Here is a 6000-nt window from a genome sequence, read left to right on the forward strand (position 1 = left end):
ACAGATCATTGGAATTGCTTCAGCAACATTGTATTATGTTGCACTTGACAAGTTGAGTTTTTGTATATGTAGGTGGTGTTTCCATCACATTATCAGTTGCTATTGAATGGTTGGCCCTCTTAGAATCATGCTCACTAATGACTTCAAAGACTGTGGTACTGACTTATCCTGACAAGCATTTTCAAAGGATCCAACAAAACATTCAGACTTCTGGTCAACTTGTTCCCTTACATTGTTAGCAGCTTTGGCGAGTATTACGGCATTTCTATCCTAGTCTAAGTGGACGACAGCCTGCTTTAGATTAGAACAGCTCCAATGCCTTTGCGGTAGGCCATTAATACATCACGTCCTCGGGTGTACGCCTCTGATTCAGGTAGAACTGACAATATTCAGTCCTTAAGTCTAGAGGCATGAATATATCTGTCAACACTCATCTGCTGAAGACGTTTATTGTATTACTTTTTAAGCTCTGAGAGTATGAAGACTGGAGCTAATTCAGAATCTCCACGAGTATCTTCTATATGATATTAACTCATCGAGTGCAATACCATGAACCTGTTTGACTTTGTCAGACATATATTTCACATCATTGTCGTTTTCATCCCGAGTCTTGTGGAATAGACTCTAAAGCATTTCAGGTGATAGACAACGTCTTAAATACTAATTCACCAGTACTTAGCTTTACCAATGAAACTGTATCTTGTCAATCAAGAGCATATTATTTTACCTTGCTGTCCATTTCAAAAGTTGAAACACTGTGCAATTGCCCTGCATTTTCCCCACAGAAGATAGTTACATTCACCTTTTTTAAGTTTTGAAGAACTTTCTTATTTTTACGGGTATGCTTGGCATGGGTTGTATTAGCTTCATCACATATATCGGCAGTAGATACCGACCGCTTTTTAGTCCTTTGCAATTTCCATTTGCCATACTTATTTCTTCAGAGTTTATGTCATTATGCCCCCGAAGGTGGGCATATTAAACTCGCACCGTCCGTCCGTGTCCGTCCGTCCATGTGTCCGGCTCAATAACTCGTGTCCGGGCTGTAACTTTCCCTTGTATGGACAGATTTTAAAATAACTTGCCACATGTGTTCCACATACCAAGACGACGTGTCGCGTGCAAGACCCGTGTCCTAACTCTAAGGTCAAGGTCACACTTAGTGTTTATTCACAATGGAGTGCTGAATATAGGACATAGAGTATAGGTTGTCGTGTCCGGGCTGTAACTTTCCCTTGTATGGACAGATTTTAAAATATCTTGCCACATGTGTTCCACATACCAAACCGACGTGTCGCGTGCAAGACCCGTGTCCCTACCTCTAAGGTCAAGGTCACACTTAGTGTTTATTCACAATGGAGTGCTGCATATAAAGACATAGTGTATAGGTTGTCATGTCCGGCCTGTAACTTTCCCTTGTATGGACAGATTTTAAAATAACTTGCCACATGTGTTCCACATACCAAGACGAAGTGTCGCGCGCAAGACCCGTGTCCCTACCTCTAAGTTCAAGGTCACACTAAGTGTTTATTCACAATGGAGTGCTGCATATAGGACATAGTGTATAGGTTGTCGTGTCCGGGCTGTAACTTTCCCTTGTATGGACGTATTTTAAAATAACTTGCCACATGTGTTCCTCATACCAAGACGACGTGTCGCGCGCAAGACCCGTGTCCCTACCTCTAATGTCAAGGTCACACTTAGTGTTTATTCACAATGGAGTGCTGCATATAGGACATAGAGTATAGGTTGTCATGTCCGGGCTGTAACTTTCCCTTGTATGGACAGATTTTAAAATAACTTGCCACATGTGTTCCACATACCAAGACGACGTAACGCGTGCAATACCCGTGTCCCTACCTCTAAGGTCAAGGTCACACTTAGTGTTTATTCACAGTGGAGTGCTGCATATAGGACATAGAGTATAGGTTGTCGTGTCCGGGCTGTAACTTTTCCTTGTATGGACAGATTTTAAAATAACTTGCCACATGTGTTCCACATACCAAGACGACGTGTCGCGTGCAAGACCAGTGTCGCTACCTCTAAGGTCAAGGTCACACTTAGTGTTTATTCACAATGGAGTGCTGTATATAGGACATAGAGTAAAGGTTGTCGTGTCCGGCTGTAACTTCCCCTTGTATGGACAGATTTTAAAATATCTTGCCACATGTGTTCCACATACCAAGACGACGTGTCGCGTGCAAGACCCGTGTCCCTACCTCTAAGGTCAAGGTCACACTTAGTGTTTATTCACAATGGAGTGCTGCATATAGAGACATAGTGTATAGGTTGTCGTGTCCGGGTTGTAACTTTCGCTTGTTTGGACAGATTTTAAAATAACTTGCCACATGTGTTTCACATACCAAGACGACGTGTCGCGTGCAAGACCCATGTCCCTACCTCTAAGGTCAAGGTCACACTTAGTGTTTATTCACAATGGAGTGCTGCATATAAAGACATAGTGTATAGGTTGTCGTGTCCGGGTTGTAACTTTCCCTTGTATGGACATATTTTAAAATAACTTGCCACATGTGTTTCACATACCAAGACGACGTGTCGCGTGCAAGACCCATGTCCCTACCTCTAAGGTCAAGGTCACACTTAGTGTTTATTCACAATGGAGTGCTACATATAAAGACATAGTGTATAGGTTGTCATGTCCGGGCTGTAACTTTCTCTTGTATGGACAGATTTTAAAATATCTTGCCACATGTGTTCCACATAACAAGACGACGTGTCGCGTGCAAGACCCGTGTCCCTACCTCTAAGGTCAAGGTCACACTAAATGCAATAAAATTATTATTAAAAACGCATCAACCTATATTGTGCGCTTTTAAAGTCACATGGGTTAGACATGATAAAGCACTAAATAAAAATAATAATCTTGCATCAACTAATAGTGAGTGTCTTTGACTTATCTGGTGAGTATATGTCGTTGACTAGCCAAAACATTAGTATTTCAAGAGTTTATATGTAATATTTGGTCACGAGTGAAAACACGAGCACCAGATAAATTTGTTAAAAAACGTTAAAGTTTTATTAAGTGCAAATATACCTCTTTATAGTCGAGTCATGATTGAATGGAAAATGGGTTATAAAATAAGTGATTTGGGTTCGGTAGATGTATAAGAAGAGAAATGTATAGTTTGACAAAAGTCCGTTATATCACGTACATTCTGAGCAACCAATTGCGATATTACGCAAAAGTCTTCATTTGACCTTTGGTGTTTAATCGGCGAAATAGATTCTGAATTTTTAGTTTTCGTTCACTGATTATTTCAGAACATACATGTAACACAGAATGGAACAGAAATATCATGAAATACATTTTATTTTGTAGTCTGCATATACAGCTTGTCTTAATATGCATATAGATATTCATTTACATTAATTACAAATAAACTAAAATAGTAAAACATTTCAAATACAAATATACCTTAACGTCAAAGCAGAACAATACCGATTCGATAATAATTTATACAACATTTTCAAGCGTTTACAAAAATACTTCAGTCCGTCATTTTATTCTGTAAATAGATACAAGATACCTTGTTGCCTTTTCCTTCTTTCAATCATCAGTGCAGAATTGGAGCTAAGGCACATGGAAGTTAAAATATGTTTTGTTTTGTATACAGTATGAATTCCCGTATATTTGACCTTCTGATATTCTTTAAAGGGAGCAGTAACTGGTTTTGATTTGTGAATTCCACTTAGTAAGTAACATACTAACTGGTTAACTAGATAAGATTCGTGTGAAATTCGCAAATCATAAGTAGATAACCAGCTGTATAAATCTATTTATAGATAACTGGTAACACGAATCATATCTAGTTCACCAGTTATTAGGAATTCGCAAACCGTAGCTAGATAACCAGTTACTGCTAGAAGCCAAAAGTGCATTAATAGGTAAGTGGTAAAAGGAATCTTATCTAATTAACCAGTTAGTATGTTACTTATTAAGTGGAATTCGCAAACCATAACTAGTTAACCTGTTAGTGTTGTATAGCTAAAAAGGGTAATAGGTGAGAGTTCTGGGAACTTTTAAGCCTGATATTTATCTTACCAAAAAGTATCGCGAATATTAACTAGATAGCTAGATAATTATCGCGAAAGTTAACACGAAACAATTCGCGAACGCTATCAGGTTATCTTACGGCAGTTATATGTCACCATAATTTTCAGATACTTAACTTGATCACAGTGCAATACAGTGCATTGAAGAACTCCTGACAGGCCTCCAAAGACGATTAAACACTGAAACAAGCAATTTTCCTCTATATTATCTCAGTAAATACAGTTTTTAGGTTGAATTAACTTGTTAAAAGATACACCATAAAATTCAATATTTTATCTATATAATAAGCTTTTTTGCTGACATTTTTCGCTTTCTGTACTTAGATAAGAATGAATATTCACATGGATATTACTTCTCTTAAATTGTACTTAAAATTTGCCTACAACATTGAAAACTTCAATGTACATATAATGGTCATTTCAAGGTCAGAGTATGAAAAATACCCCATTTTACTAGATTCTTTTCTTCTTTTTCAGTTTATTGCTCTATTTGAAATTTCTTTGAGACTCATGTGCTGCCAAAATGAAATACTAAAATTTCAAATACAATAAATTATAAAAGCTATCACGCTCCTATTACAGCTAATACGTTGAAAGTAATTTATCAACTTGAACACATTCTTGATTCTTATTTTCTATAAAGAATGCAAACGAACGTGAATACGTGAAATTTATATGTTTTTTGACAGGTTTACATTTTTTTTATTTTTCTTAAATTACTGCAACGTAAAATCGCTTTGTTGAAAAAGAGTTGTATTAAATACAGATATTGATATCTCACGTGAATAATATTAGCTTTATCATTATGTCTAAAGTTCTTTTCAACTCAAACTATTTTTTTTTAATAAAAAATCAGTGTTATAAATTACCAAATGAACGCGTCCAAAAATACCCCAGGTGCAAATTTGCACACGTTGCATTGAAACGCAGCTTGCATTTCGTAATGAATAGATGCGATAACAGTTTCATAATGCACTTCATTATGCATTGCATGAGTTGATGTGGTAATCGGATGAGAGCATTGTAAAATATACTGCCAAATCCTGCCTAAATATGTTTAAACTTAAAAGGAATATTTTATACTACTATAAGTAGACATTTTTTTGTGCCATTAATGGATCTTTTATCTGTATCTGTTTTATATTTCGTTTTATCTGTACATGTACTACATTTTTAAGATGGAAATAATACGATAAGTAATATGTACAATCGACCACATTTTGCCAACCATACTTTCCATTTTAAACCAAGCAAGCTCACGTGCAGCTGTCATGAAGCATTCATGCGTTATACACCACATGTTGGCAGCCCGTGATTAAGCCCATTTGCAGCCAAAGAAGCCCATGTGCTTCTCACATAAGGCCTTTTCAGTGCCAAATCCATAAACCCTTCTTCTATTACCTGAGCAACCGGATCAGCCACAAATGAACATAAATTTACATGCATGCCTTCTATTTAGGCCACAGCAATACACATTTCGCTCATCGGATCATTACCGAGTACAAAGGTAAATAAAATAGGTGAAATATAAGTACATTTTTATTTCGTTTAAAAAATAGACGTAGGCAAAAAAAAACATGTCAATATTTATAATGATAATCTTAAACAATTTAAAAAAGTAATCTTCCTTCAAAGGGTTAAGAAATAGGAAATATATCACACGAAATATGTTTTCAAATACCTGATTCATTCCTCTATAAGCTGTCACGGGCAAAATATGTTTCTGCATTCATTTAAGAAGCATGCCATGCGTGCGGGGCGAACGTGGAAGGGGCAGTTGCTTCAAAAAAAATTAATTGGAATTTTCTAAAAAAATAGATATATGGGCGGTATATCCATCGAACGAAACGTTAGTTTGGTCTGGCCTTAAAACGATTTAGCTAGCATTGTCATGATCTGTCCTTGTAGCAAGTCATGCTGACATAT

This window comes from Mya arenaria, chromosome 17 (genome assembly GCF_026914265.1).
Source record: "Mya arenaria isolate MELC-2E11 chromosome 17, ASM2691426v1".
In the NCBI taxonomy this organism is placed as follows: Eukaryota; Metazoa; Mollusca; class Bivalvia; order Myida; family Myidae; genus Mya; species Mya arenaria.